The sequence below is a fragment of the Amblyomma maculatum genome, chromosome 9, assembly GCF_055883805.1.
Source record: "Amblyomma maculatum isolate TAMU_Amacu chromosome 9, ASM5588380v1, whole genome shotgun sequence".
NCBI classification, from domain to species: Eukaryota; Metazoa; Arthropoda; class Arachnida; order Ixodida; family Ixodidae; genus Amblyomma; species Amblyomma maculatum.
Genome location: NC_139352.1, coordinates 47,130,776 through 47,146,517, shown reverse-complemented (window position 1 = coordinate 47,146,517; position 15,742 = coordinate 47,130,776). Strand labels below are relative to the sequence as shown.

The window sequence follows — 15,742 nt, the reverse complement described above, 5'->3', positions numbered from 1 at the left end:
CCATAATCAGGGCGATGTGAGCGGTGCTGCTACGAGGCTCGAACTGTAAGCGAAACCATCCGTACCGGACACTTTTCGCAAAGACTGCACCATGGCAAAGCCGTTTGCGGCTAAGTCCCTGTCCCCGTTATACGAGGAATACGAAATTGCGACACGGCCTCCGCCACCGCCCATTCCTGCGCCGGCAGCATTCAGGCCCGTTGACCGGGAGGAGTCGGCATGCGGTGGCGGGCGCGGCCCTCGAACGCGTGCTCAAAGGGGTTCGTTCCTCCTCGGCCACGCAAGGAGGAGGAGGTGGCGACTCGCTGACCGGACGGTCTACGAACCGGACCTGGCACGTGTCTTAAGAGGGGCACTGAGGCAGAGCGATCGACAGCAACCTCAAAAATGATTTACCGCCCAAAAAGGCCGCCGAAGAAAAGTAGGAACGATGGGGGGAGGGGTGATGAAGTAACAAGTGCACTTGCAGGGTTGATGGACGGATTCAGGGCTAGCTCGTTTAATCGCTTGACGGAAAAACGGAACTGTTGATACTAATAGGAAGTTTTAGCATTGCGTGACGAACAAGCCGGATATGCGTCGCAGCCACCCAGCTAGTCGGTAGCATGAGGTTACGTTAGTGCGTCTTTTGTGAGCTAAAGCCATATTGCGAACAGCAGGAACTGCAAAAATGGTCTTATTAACGTAATTTGAAGGGGAACAAGCAGTAAGTGTCGCATAGACATGGGGGCATTCCGTAATGACTCAGCAGTTCACGATGACTGTAAATGAAGAGAAGCGAAGTACCTGCAAAACGAAAAAAAAAAAAAAACAAAAAAAAAACATTAGGTTTTGTTATTATTTTATTGAGTCCCCTTAGAGCCACCGACCTCGAGATCATCACGTATCAGCTGAAATACGTGTTCCCATCGGCCTGCAAACCATATGTCGTCGTGTTCGCGTCGTTCAAACCTCGCGCCGAGGGGCTGGGCATATTTACGACACGGCACATATATAACGCAGTGGAAGTGTGAACTCGGTCCTGTCAGAGTGCGTGTTCTACGGTAAGCGGCGAGTTCGCGGTAACGGTTCCGTGCCTGTGCCACTCCTCCTCCCCTTCCTCGTTCGCCGAAAACGTACATTACTAGACGGTCGAGGGTACGAATCCCACGAAGACATCGCGTTAGAAACGGCACCCCTGGCTCGCGGGCGAGGCCAAGGACATGAACCGCGTATTAAGTGTAAACACCGCGCTTTCCGGGCAACCGTCTCTTTTCGTCTCCCTTTCTGCCGACTTACGGTTACATCAGTGTCGTCCCATAAGTAACGCGCCGAGCAGGGAAGATCTAAATCTTCGCCCGTTATTGGCTTCAGCTGACAGGGTCTAAATGGCTGCTCGGAGATGGTTTCGTTCTCTTCAAATCAGTTCCTGTCGTGCAGCACTGTTCGTGGGTAACGGAAGGAAGAGGGCCATTCTGTTTTGACGCGTATACTTCGGCCTGGGTTAGCCCGCGCCGCGATGAAGTGCAGAGGTAGAAGCTGTCATCTAATCGTTTGTTTGCGCTTTCAGCAACTGTGTTGTATTGGACCGCGTGAAGTCTGTGCGCGTATGCGGTTTAGTTTCGCTTTTCTTGCCTCGTGTTTTTGCCAGTTCACGTGTGCTATAGCGCAGACACGATTGTTGCGTTTTCTTCCTTTTGTATTTTGTCTGGTCACGTGATACCAGCGTTGAATGCAGTTTAGTATTTCACTTGGTTTTTTATTACCGGGTGATGTGGGATCCACTGGAAGAACGATGTGCCCGCCTATCCAAGCGGCGACGTACAGTCTATTCTTGCGGCAGCAGTATGCCGGCCATGAAATGCTTTCCACCACCATCCACCACCTACGAGAGGGCCTGCCTAATCGGCGACAAGCCCAGTGTTTAACAAGAGATGTTGTCGGTAATCTAAGAGTACTCACCGTGAGCTTCTGAAAGAGAGAGCTCAGGCGGCTCCATATAATTGGTAAACTGAAAATTTGTCCGTCTTCACTGTAACCATACTGTTCTGATACAAAGTTCATTTGTCAACGTCAGAGTCTTCCTCGTCATCTTTCGCGCCCAATACCAATCAATAAGAAGAAGAGACAAGGAAAGAAACTCTACTGTCCCCTATTAAATGTTTGCACGAAAACCCGCTGCTCGCAGTAAGTGATGTCACAATCACGTGATCATCATTAATGATGCCACAATCGATCGTGCGTCCAATTCATCGCCTAAAAGCTCGTCACTTGTGATCGCGACCGCCTAACACAGCGCGAACGTCATCACTGCTAACAACATAGCCTCGCTTCAAACCGAGAACTGAACTTTCCATCTCTCTTATCTTTAGTTCCCCACTAGTCCCACCCTAATGCAGTGGATAGCTAACCGGGTATTACCTGGCGACTCAGACTATGAGAGACGCCGTAGTGGAGGACTCCAGAAATTTCGTCCACCTGGGCTTCTTTAACGTGCACTGACATCACACAGCACACGGGCGCCTTGCTTTTCGTCTCCATAGAAAAACGGCCGCCGAAGCCGGGATTAGATCCCCCTTGGGCACAGTAGTCGAGCGCCCTGACCACTGCACTACCACGGCGGGGCGGTTACTAATTAAAGTAGTAGCAATTGCATGTACGTGAGTGAAGGACATCCTCAAGGGAAAGAGGGAGCTCCATTAATACAGTCGCGTCATAAAGGCAGAGCTTAAGTGTTACCCCCCCCCCCCCCCCCCCCTCTACTTTCATAATGCTCCTGAGAACTCGGCATCCAACCTGTCACGCACTGCTGATGCCGGCCGGCTCTGAGAAAGGGCCACCGACGAAAGCAAATGTCAGAGCGTCGGCCTGGCGCCTTGTTTCGGAGAGTGTGAAAGAAATCAGATGCTCTTGAGATATGGGCGTTATGTATACTACGAAATCTGGGTATCGAATGTCGGCTGCATCTCCGCTGTTCCCGAACATAATGCACCTTATCGGCCGGGAATGACGTCTTTCGCCCCTGCTCACTAGGAGATGCCAAGGTTTGGCTCTTCACGGCTCCTGTGGCAAGAGCCTGCTTTGGTGAAAAAAAGAAAAAAGTCAAATGCCGTCGAGAATACCTGAATGACGGGAACAGCGACGACTGTCTACTGAACAATAAACCAAGAGAATGGCGGTCAGTTGAACCGAATTTTTGTCGGTTAAGGCGATTAGCTAAACCAAATCAAGGATATTGTGACATCTATAGACCGCGCCGATGGGATCTTAACAGACAAGACCAGTGCCCACCCATCCACTTATTACCCAGGGGCTTCCTGAGAGGAGAGGGGGAGCTCGTAGTGCTTCACGTCCCCCCCCCCCCCTCCCCCTTTCTCCCGAAGTAAGACTTGCGATATGACACCTATTCATGGCTGAAGCTTAACGTATATTTCATACTGAAATGGGAAGACATGAATTTTGAAAGAAAAGCCAAGGGGACCTTTAGCTAGTAGCCCACTCCATGCACAAGCGGCCGGTGAGCCAAGCACGGATCGCGTGTCATTTCTGGTCGGGCCACGCAAGCTCATCAAATTCTAGTTGAGCCTACTATACTTCCTTACATCTTTACTGCACTCATCCCGTTACAGTGATGGGATGGGCTTCTTTTACGAGCAGTGCTGGTTTCCCCTAGCCACAGAGGCGGGCTTTGTGGACTCCCCTTCCTGACTCTGTAGCTCTGCGATGTACGAACACCACAGTGTTACACACTGCGCACCAAATATGCTCGGCTCGCCATATTTGCCCCACAGCACTAGTTCTGCATTTATGGGAGTTGGAAAAAGAAACTTGAACAATTTACAGTGCGCCAAATTTGATGCTGACGTGTGCGTCCGTTTCAGCGCCGTTTGATAAGGATAGGTTAGAAGCGGTCGTTAGTTGTTGTCCGCCCCGCCGCGCGTAGTGCAGTGGGGCCCACGACTACTGTGCCCAAGACTTCTGGATTGTAACCCGGCCGCGGCGGCCGCTTTTCGATGGAGGCGAAAAACAAGTCACTCATGTGCTGTGCGATGTCAGTGCACGTTAAAGAACCCCAGGTGGTCAAAATTTCTGGGCCCCTTCACTATGGCGTCTCTCATAGTCTGAGTCACGTTAAAGCCAATAATCCAAAAGATTAGTTATCATCCTTGAAATGTTTAGAAGAATCCTCGAAGTTGAAGTAGGTTTATAGCAAAGTATTGATTACTAATCAGCAAATCACTCAAGCGCAGCCATTGGGCTACAATAGAAAGCTATGCAGTTTTCTCATAAGCTTGTTAGTTGAAAAAATTCCTCCTCATCCTGAATTCGAACTCACAACCACTGAAAGTAGAACGGTCGGAAGTAGATTGATTGGAATTCAGAAAATATATATCGTGGGAGCACAGGTTGTTGGGGCATGTGAGGCCATGACAGCAAGTTTTTAAGCATGTCAAAAGCACGACGTTACGCTGCCATGCCTCCAGGACCAGGTTCAGAAGATCGCAACGGACCAAGTTGCTGGCATCATGGGCCGTATAGGGACATGTAAATACGTTAGAGTGTAGTGAGGCTGTGCGAGTGCTTGAGGGCTTTCGTGCCCATCTTTCTCTGTTTTTCAAATAAAAGTTTTTTTTTCTCCCTATTTCTCTCCAGATCAAGTCAGCATATCGAAAGAACGGACGAGCAACTTCAAAGAACAGCAAGTTTCTGCGGAAAGAGGAAGTTTTCTAAACGCGATGCTCAGGTGCTAAAACGAGCTTTATATACTCTGAAGCACAAAACCACAGCTGCATGCAGTTCATCAATGCGCAGCCGAACTGCATCCGGCCTGATTCACCATTTTCTACTAAACTAAACTATTCGTAGACAGTTTCAAAGGGCGAATATCCAAGTCCCGCTGCTCATGTCAAACCTTGAATCAGTGCATGCTTTCCTTTCAGTGGTCATATGAGGTAAAAAAAAAAAAAAAAACTGGTGGACACTTAAGCTTCGCCTTCACGGTTATGACGCGACAGAGTTAATGGCTCTCGTCTACTTCCCCCCTTGCGAGAGTTATTTCGCAGTAATTCGCTCTGCTTTTCGTTTTATCGCTAACTACTTGACATGAGCCACAGTCATCTCGCACATACTCATAATATATATGAATTAGGCGTCAGCTGCCTCATAATGTGAAATACCACCCCACATAAAATAAAGCCCCACTACAACCAAACCGTACGAACGTGGCTGCGTGGGACGAAGGGACGAAGAGTCCCATATATATATATATATATATATATATATATATATATATATATATATATATATATATATATATATATATATATATATATATAAAATTAATAATAATAAATAAATAAATAAAAGAACAAGCCGAGTCAACTCAGTCCAGAAATACTACAGAACCACGACAAAAATGCTACAAGATATTCTATAGTTCTGTCGAAATGTCTGACGTACTTTTCTATTGCACCTGCTACAGTTCTGCAGTAGTTGTATGTAGTTCTGTTATGCTTTCTCCGGTACTTTTCTGTAGCTTGTAGTTCTGTAGTGCTCTTCCGTTGTAACTACACGGAATTCTGAAAAAAATTCAGTCGTCACAAGTCCACTGTCAAAAACCGCACAGAAATCCTGTTATCACACCAAACACTTTCTGTAGGTTCCCTTTTCTTTTTTTCGACTGGGCAGTCATATATTAAGATATTATGACGTCACAACAGCCGCGGACCAGTCAGTTACTGGCCATTTCACCTGACTACTATCACCTGTCAGGTGTAGATTCTTTTGTTTTTTTCTTTTCGACTGAGCACTCGGTCATATATTAAGGTCTTATGACGTCACGACAGCCGATGACTAGTCAATTCCTGGCCATTTCACCTGAGAACTATCACCTGTCAGATGCATGTTCTTATTTTCTCACAACGCGAACGTCGTATTTCCTTGAGAAGCGCGTGTACTGGGTCAGTGCTTAATAAGTGTCCCCTCATTGTTTTTCCCTGGTGAGTGCGTATTTTCTTGGGTCGATCGCTAAAGGATTGTGCATGTCACAAGCTTTATTCCCACACTCGGCCCCCTGGAAGCACTTACGCATATTACTGCGGTAAGGACGCGAACCTGAACGATACTGCGCTGCATCTATAACATATTATTTCACTCAAACATTTTTTTGTTTTGTTTTCAGTATCCGTAGTGGTGTTGGCTGCCTCGTTAAATGCCCCATGCACAAGCGGGCACTAGAATGCACTGCATGCAGAAGAAGGGTACGTGCTTTTTTAATCTAACAGTGGGATAATATACCGGGATCGAATTGCGCCATGTCTGGACTGTCGACGGCGCTTGACGCGGAGAGCCGAGTATAGGCGATTTGAAGCATTGCTCAATGCCGACTCGGATGCCTCCGCCATCTGTTTTCAAATCAGTCGCCACTGGACTCACTGGTTGCGTGTAGCCTGCAGTAACTATACATCGTCCTAACGTGCCTCATATTTTTATGTTTGCTAAAACAGAAAGCACAAAGGTGGCAAGAAAGCGTTAAGACGAGCCTTTGCGTTATTGTTCGTCGCTCTCGCGGCCGTTGCGCCTCACTATAGTGTACACCAACGCTTTCGTTGCATTTTAGCTGGTACGTTTATTGAAATCTCGCTTAAAGTTGTGGCAGATGGGATAAGGGCCGGCGAAGCAGTCCTCTCTTAATCAGCATGAGCTCTCTGATCCTATACTATTTGCCCTGTGTTGCCTCATTTCCTCTTCCTGGTCGTTTCTGCAGATTTGCTGCTTGTGATGTCCCGCCAACTGGCCTGCAACGAGCACGCAGTATTAAGTTATATTAACGAAAATCCACTTCTAATCCCGACCGTTTCTTGTGGCCTCTTCAATAAGCTTGGCACATATTCACCAGTGAAGGTGCTACTGAAGTTCTTAAAGGGCTCGGGGCTGCTCTACACCCTTTTACTACAGATCTCATGAAATGTGGCAGAATCCTTTCCTTGGTGCTCGTTCTTTCCTTTTTCTCCCTTTGTTCCCTTCCTCACTTGTAGGGTAGCCTACTGGGCATCGCCTAGTTAACCTCCCTGCCTTTTTATTTTATTCTATTCTATTCTCTCTCTCTCTCTTAAGAGACCTCCATGAAAGTTGTCGCCATCCGTCGTCGTTAACTTCAGAAGCACTACAAAGTGTTGTCCAAGATTTTCAGTCCTCGGTCTGTACATTTAGGCACCATCATCTCTCTCGTTGATTTCGGTTCCGGGCACTTCTCCTCGCCCCCTCTCCCTTTTCTTTTTCTTTTTCTTTCCCGCCAGCCGCAACTCGAAGGGGGGCTTAAGATATTAAGTAGCAATTGCCGTGGTCGGCAACATTCTTACTTCCTTTTTGAGTAGTATTTTTGAAAAACTGCTACCACCACCACGCTTATCAACCATTTCGGAGTTTATAACTTGTACTCAGTGCATATTGCCCTCGGCAATCGCGGCAGTCGGATAGCTTCGCAATTTCTTTTAGGCCCTGTGGCCGTATGATTTTCTGCACGTATATACTGTAGAGGGAATTAGAGTGGTTCTTGTGATGAAAAATCTGTCGAAAAGCCATTAAGCAACTACTCACTATATAGGGTCCCCGAACATTTTCTTTCTTCACTTTCCGCTCTAAGGCATGTTCGGAAAGCTTTCAGCACTCAGCGGGTGAAAAAAGATGTGAATAAAGTGTGTTCTATCCTCCTTCTTTGGCTTGTTCAAATATGCCTACAGCGCCCGCAGCCTAGCATTTGTGCCGACACGGATTACGTCCAGCTCGCCATAGCGGGTAACGAGCTTATCTCTGATGTTTTGGCGCAAATAACTGCTGAAAGCGTCGTATTATAAGCTGTTATTCCCACTATGATTTCAGATTTTGTGTGTGATTGAACGCGCATGTCATTATGTGGCTCAATTTAGGCGAAAACACAACGCTAATAGAGTGCCTTATAATCCCGGCAGCTATGTAATGCTCTGAATTATCACCAGATTTTCTCAGGTGTCCCAGCTTTACATTCGGCGTATTCATGGCGCTCAGTGTTTGGTTATAGTGTGACGCTCATTACGGCTTGGCGTACTGAGAGGCAATGATACGACATTGCTTTCAATCTCTCTGTCGACTTGGAGACAAAAAAAAAAAAAAAAAAAAAGAAAAGAACAGTACGCAAGAACGAGCCTGTGCAGAGATCATTGCAGAAGCCCGTTCAAGACAGCTCTGTGGGAAAACTTTCAAGTGTCAGGTGAAAGATTCAATATACTTACGTATAAATATAAGCAATGAAGATAATGAAACTGAAGAAACAATTTCTTTAAGTAAAACAAAACAAAACAAGACGCCCGATTTAGCTTCGTTAGGCGAGATGCGAATTGGATGCGACACGTGTAGGCGTGGCGTTGACTTGGTTCAGCAGTTCTTTAGTTTGTTGTTTTGTTCGTTGCGATAAGGGCTTCCACCTGATCACTTGAACCCTTTCCTTCATCGTAATGCCCACTTCCACCGTTATTTTTTTCATGCATCCTTCCATTAAGCACATATACGAGGTCATTCGGCTCAGGTTGCAATTTACTTCCTTGCCGTTGCTCGTTTCTTCGAAGCTGGCGTTCCGCCGCAGACAATCCGGATGACCCCGCTTACTCCGTGGCTACGCCTGACGACCAGGCTGGGCACGACTCCCTCCAAATCCGTTCTTATAGAAACTATCCCACACTGGTCCGAAGCTAGCGCACGTTGGTGGTCATGTTAAGCTTTCTTCGTTTGGCAGAATAACTTCAACTTCACCGAGAAGCGGCCCGGAGCGAAAATTTTGATTCTTCGCGTGTTGCATGAACCTAGCTGCTGCACTAGCCTGGAGGCTTCGGACAGAGATCGGCCAGCTGACTGTAAGTTACTTGGTCACTGATCACTTTCCAATGGCTGTGCGTTTAGCATTAGGCCTTACCGTTGATTTTAATCGCTTCTCTTATACCTCTTGTATTCTCAGCGTATCATCACGGCGCCGTGTTTTCCTTTGCTCATCGAAAGTTTTTTTTCTGAAGTTTTCTAAGCGAACTGCTAAATAACTTCCCATCGCCCTTTACTGAGCCATTCATAGATATCATTAGACTCCATTAATTCTACAAGAAATTTGTTTAATCGATTTTCAAGAGGCGTTCCGTGACCTCCTTTTAATGGTCTCTCCCTTTTATCACCTTTAAGTGGAAATTGGGACTTCTCCCTCTCTGCTTTGCTGCATTCCGGCCTTGACAGCTAGGAGATGACGTATATATGTATATATATATATATATATATATATATAGCGCAGTGGTTTGGTTCTTGACTTGGGCTTTTAACGCGTACGTGTTAAAACGTCCGCACCACTAGTTAATATAAAAGAGATAAACGTTAATGTATTTTTTGGCTAACCAGGCTTCTGAAAGCTCAGACGCATTCAGTGCGGTGTCCTTGTTCATCGAATTTTTTGTTTTGAAGGTCTTCAAAGTTTTACGCTTCAAATGGCTTCAATTCTACTTATGACATTATAGCTACAACTCTCCAGTCGAGACTGTACTTGGAACAATAATTTGCACTATGAATTATTTAGCGCGTGCAGGAGGATTCCACGTAAAGATTGATGTTTGCTAATGTCTTAAGCGTCACTCGAAAACAGAAAAGAAATAGCAAAAACTTGCCGCTCCAACCTCCCAAACGTGGCCCGCTGAGAGAAGAGCGGATGCAAAACCAAAGTTTATCCGGCCAAAGGGAGGCTTAGCGTTAGAAGGCCTGATGCTCTGTCGGCGTCATTCTTCGCTAATGGGATTCTAACAGCCTATGAACGGTGCATTTCCCCACCGGGCAGTTTCGACGGCGGGGTCAGATACAATGATACCACGTAGAACGGAGTCCCTCTGAAGGATGACGTCGTGGTCACCGTTAATAGCGCACTGGAACTTAAACTACCACGGCCTCCGTAATGACCTACGGGAAAAAAACTCTTTATGTTTCTCTCTCCTTTAGAACCGAAGTAGTCACGGTTAAACAGATATTTGATTCTGGGCGGAATCGCAGTCACCGGCCAGCACCTGTGATCCTCCGGTGACGTAGCCCTTCTCGACAGGAAGCAAGTCAATCAACCCGGAAAACTATGCCAATTTCGAACACCGCATTTTCTCCTGCCCAGTCGCAATGAAGTCCCCTCATTTTTCGCACCCTCTTCCGCTAACGTGGCGAGCGCGGCTAGCCTCGGACCAGCTGATGGACCAGTCGGTTTTAGTAGCCTTGGTCCAAGACATCCCGACGCTTAGCACTGGGCTTCATTAATATTTTGTCCTCCTCTTCCTCCTCAGCACTAGTATAATTTCCATGGGATCCTGCAAATGCTACTCTCTCCTAGGCATCTCTCTCCAATGCACGCACCCAGATCGCCCAAAAAAGTTAGCTCAAAACCTCCTCTCTCTCTCTTTCTCTCTCTCTCTCATTCGCTGCTAACCGCTCCCTCTATCGGACGTGCTTCAATCCTTCCAGGCACCCCCCCCCCCCCCCCCTTAGTTACACTTCACATTAAACCACAATATATTGGATGCAACTTCTTTCTTCAGTGAGCGTGGTTAGGCTGACAGGCTAAGAGACTATAAATCCCGAGAAACGGCTTATAACTTAATTTGGTTGGGCCTAAGCAACGTAATCAGGTAAATGTAATAAGCGAATCTATGCAAAACCTTTCTGAAATGGTGTAGCGAAGAAAGCCTTACTCTAAAGTGCCATTTTGGTGCTAGCTCAATCTGTGTACTGAATTACCTTGAGTGCTACCTCAGCACCATTATCGGAGAAACATTCCGCGCCCATATCGTGTAGAGCTTCCAAAATTAGATCGGGGACCTTCTCCTGGAGCCGTGTGCACCGAAATAAGGAGGTGGCATGAGGAAACCAATATAGATGCGTGAAACTCCTCAACCTTAGTAAACGGCAGTAACCGACATTTCCAGCTCTTTAACACTGCCGGGAAAAACGTCTTTTTTTTTTTTTTTCTACCTGTAAATGTCGAGGCTATATAGGGTTACAACGCAAGGCTTCAGGCAAAGATCAGTGAAATGTGGGACTGGGGACCCAGGTGCTAGCGCAATAAAATATGTTGGAACTTGGCACCGCTTAAAAATATTTGAAGGAAAACACGATAGCGGTATGCTCTGAATCCACAGCCCACGAATGGAAGCTACAGCTGACAAAAACGACAACATGCACCGCACAACAATATAGCAGTTAAACACGAAGGTTTGATACTCTGCGCGGACGTATACCTTAGTGAACTAGTGTTGTTGCCAGCGAAGCTGACCCGTTCACGTTGCGCCTGAGTTCGAAGGCTCGGCGCCCAATTTGACTATATTGATTTTATTTAATTATGCGAGTTACCCAAATGCGCAAACAACAGCTTATCACCGGATTGAAATCGTAGTGCTATCCTAAGGCACTGAAAGGAAAATGTGTATCTTCTTGCCATATTGCATTCCGAGCATGATCTTTAATCCATCCTTATCCGTTCCTTTGCACTATAAGACAATGTCGATGACATATTTTCTAATACATCAATTTTTTCTTAATGAGAAAAATTTAACTCCGGCCGTGGGGCTGAAAAACCTCTCGCGAGGCCTCGGACCTACTAGTTAACACCTGTTCTCCCATTCGTTACGCTAAGACTAGGAGCAGATTTCAGAAAAAAAGAAGGATTCCTGTTCTCGACTGAGATTCAACTTGCTATACCACCAGCCCCATTTACTTTGCGTTCACTCCCGCCAGCAGCTATTGTCCACCGTAAAAAATGTTGTCCCCAGGAAACAAACAAAAAAACTATTTCAATCGTGGCTAGTGATTCGGGGCATTAGCAAGCTGGTTACGAGAAGCCATTAGCTACTGGTATAGTGCGAGCTTTGTTCATCATTAAAAACAAGAACGTGGTGAGGTTAGCCTAAAACGTATCTTTCGCTAATCGCCGATGCGGAATTTCACTATAGCCCTGTCCACAACATTACATTGGGCTACGTGCAACTGTGCCATGGTGTATACATTTGTCTTTATTTTTATTTTTACCTACCCTGTCCTTTCTCCCTCTAGCTCACCTCTTTGATTTAATCTACCGCTTCCTCACTATCCCTTTATTTCCGCCGCCCCAGTTCAGGTGCTTCAGGTACCAGATATAGCAGATACCGGGGCTGGCAAACACCTTTTCCTTCTTTTTACAGGGATTATGCAATTCGTCTTGCAAAATTACATGTGAACGCAAGCGATCGTCAGACCTGATATAAAGAAATGTGGCTTGTGCCCACACCTAGAACATGTTATGGTCACCAATCTTTATCTTAGCTACCCTCGCTGCTAAACTTACTGAACCGGCAGGAGTTTGATCCTACCTGTCACCAAAAGGGTATCATCAAATGTTTTTGCCAACTTGCTTTTTTTGCAGAACTAAAATAATGGATTTCATTTTGTTCGCATTCTAATCGACAGCTTCTATTTTATTGTTAAAATTATTTGTGCCGGCATTTTCGTTTATTTGTTTTTCTTGTGTTTGCCACTTGCAGTGTGTATTGTTCCATGCTCTTTGCTACTTGTCTATTTTTGTAAATTTGATGTATGACTGGCCGTCATCTTGCTGTTTGCTGACTTGTAAGGGGTCGGGACCTCGTCAAGCTCTCCGAGCTTTTAGTCCCGTACTCCTCCTTTTAAAGGAAATAAAGACGTGATTGATTGATAATAAAATAACCACATACTGACATTGCCTTGCTAAGCAACTCGGCAGATGAACTACAAATAATGATTGATGACCTAGACAGGAAAAGTAGAAAGGTAGGCTTGAAAATCAATATGCAGAAGACTAAGGTAATGTTCAACAGCCTCGGGAAGGAACAGCAGTTTACATTAGGTAGCGAAGTACTGGAAATAGTAGGCGAATATGTCTACTTAGGACAGGTAGTAACCGCAGATCCGGACCATAAAAAAGAAATAACAAGAAGAATAAGATTGGTATGGAGCGCATTTGGCAAGCACTCGCAGATTATGTCTAGCAGCTTACCGGTATCGCTTAAGAGGAAAGTATATAACAGTTGCATCTTACCTGTACTCACCTATGGCGCTGAAACGTGGAGGCTAACCAAAAGGGTTCTACCTAAGTTGAGGACAACCCAGAGGGCTATGGAACAAAAAATGGTAGGGGTAACATTAAAAGATAGGAAGCGTGCAGAGTGGGTCAGAGAAATAACTCAAGTTACCGACATTCTAGTGGAAATTAAGAAGAAGAAATGGACATGGTCAGGACATGTATAGTGCGAAGAGAGGATAACCGATGGTCGCTTAGGGTAACAAACTGGATTCCAAGGGAAGGAAAGCGTAGCAGGGGGCGGCAGAAAGTTAGGTGGACGGATGAGATAAAGAAGTTCGCAGGGGTCAAGTGGATGCAGCTAGCACAGAACCGGGTTAATTGGAGAAATATGGGAGAGGCCTTCGCCCTGCAGTGGGTATAGTCAGGCTGATGATGATGATGATGATGATGATGATGATGATGATGATGATGATGATGATACTACATTCAACGCAGTGAATATTCGCACTACTTTCAATGTGTACGCGCTCTTCGAGATATAGGTGGCCACATGCAGTATTCGCGGCCGAGACAAGATTCCGCGGTACATTTGCAATGTGTCACCATAGCAACGGCCTTCGCTACGTGTCTTCCACGCTGTGATTGTCACCGCTGTAGACCTCGGTGGTTGCGATAAAGGTGCCTGCGGAGCAAGAACCTGACCTTCACTGAACGACACTCTGCAAGTCATTAGAAGCCGTGGCTGTCTGAATTCAAGGCGACATTTGCGGCCAGAAAGTTCGAGCATTGTTAATTCACTGTGCCGGCAGGTTGACGTAGCCGGCACGGTGGATGAGATGGAGGCCTTGGTCGGCTCATTAGTTCAAAGAAGCATTTTAACAAGGCGGTTGCCGCTGGATGGAGTAGCTTTACGATCTCGACTGTTGCCGCTAATACGGGACAAAGAAGGCGTCTACGACGCTCAAACTTCGTAAATAAAGTTATTAGTTCTAGTATTATTTACTGGGATATAAAACTGCACTATACTAGATGACCATAGCCGCCCTTTTAAAAGAAGGGACAACTTGTTTGTTTAGCGATGAAGAAATAAAAATCAGCGCTGCGTACGTGGACGTGGCGATTTGTCAGCTCGGAAAATCTGGATATCGAAAGATATAAGGACCCACTCCTGCATTATGGTCGCGATTTTATGGCCCCCACCCCCATCCTTCCTCCCCTCGCACAGATAGCCGACTACACACACGTGCACATACATAAGCACGATTCCTGCCCGCGATGAACGGTGTACGGCACTCGCAGCTTTCTCAATCGATGAGTGCCTCCATCGGCTATACTCCAACTCGATCGTGTAGCTGAACTTCGGGACAGTACCGCACCGTTTCCCAGATAATGTATACGGAGTAACGGAACTAGTTGCGGTCGAAGCGAGATTTGGTTAGCGTGCGTAGATAGGAAAAGACCGCATTTTTTCGTCCCGACAGCGACGCGCGGCGGCGGCTGTCTTCGGCTGCAGTAAAAAGAGGTTAAGCGGTCACTCAGGCTATGCAGTTTGAATCGGGTTAAAATTGCGCGAAGCCACTTTGGCTAGAAAGCCCCTGCATTGCGACCACTGCTGTAGCGATCTCCAAATGTTTACGAGTACGGCAGGTGTGGTCTGGTTTTGTTCTAGGTTCGCTGCTAGATTGCGCCGCCGTTCTGGCCACCAATACGTGGGTATATTATCGCTGTGTGTGTGTGTGTGTGTGTGTGTGTGTGTGTGTGTGTGTGTGTGTGTGTGTGTGTGTGTGTGTGTGTGTGTGTGTGTGTGTGTGTGTGTGTGTGTGTGTGTGTGTGTGTGTGTGTGTGTGTGTGTGTGTGTGTGTGTGTGTGTGTGTGTGTGTGTGTGTGTGTGTGTGTGTGTGTGTGTGTGTGTGTGTGTGTGTGTGTGTGTGTGTGTGTGTGCGTGTGTGTGTGTGTGCGTTCGTGCGTGTGTGTGTAGACAAAATTCTTATAAGCATTTCTCTAGCAGGAAACAAAGTGTTGCCGTAATAACAATTAATGATAGTTACGGGTTGCCACGGTACTTGGAACGAGTATAACAGAGATGAGCACAAAAAACTTGTTCAATGACTCGAAGTCATTCCTTAGCAAAAGGCACCGCGGCGCGCTTAATGATTTTTGATATACATACGGCGGCACGAAGACGCATTTTGCACGCCAATTAAGGGAGGGGCTACGGGTAAGAAAAAGTTATAATAACGAAACTGGCGCACACTCGGTGTTGCAGGAGCTCGAACCGTACACCTCCCTCATATACGACAGGGTATTTAATCCAATATAGGGCATTGATCCAGATAACGATACAAGTTGTAATCGTGGTAGCAATGATAAAAAGAGATGTCAGTCCGCATGGCACCTCTGAACGCGCGAATATTCATTGAGCGTGGCCACTGCGTGCTACCAAAGAAAACTTGGGCGTTTTCGACGGGCCAGGAATACAGTGATGACTTAGAGATGCGCGCGTTAACAAGGCGTGTATAACAAGGCGTGTGTTCGAGCAGCGAAGCACGCCGCATATCGCGCATTGCCGAAGGCGCCCCACAGCTGCTGTCTGCACAGAAAGTCAAGCCACAAGCACTCGCATACTCGGGGCAGCTGTGAGTCGGACGGAGCGCTTTAACGAGTTCCGGAAGCCGCCCGGCGACT

The 15,742-nt window shown here is 46.6% G+C and overlaps 1 long non-coding RNA gene across 1 annotated transcript in view; it reads right to left on the bottom strand.

Moving 5' to 3' along the window:
* LOC146178992 (uncharacterized) overlaps positions 1-13,793 on the bottom strand; it is a 45,265-nt gene extending 31,472 nt beyond the window's left edge. Inside the window, exon 1 of the long non-coding RNA XR_014700906.1 lies at positions 13,661-13,793. This is a non-coding gene — a long non-coding RNA (uncharacterized LOC146178992). The remainder of the gene's footprint in view (positions 1-13,660) is intronic.
* Positions 13,794-15,742: the final 1,949 nt, after the last annotated feature.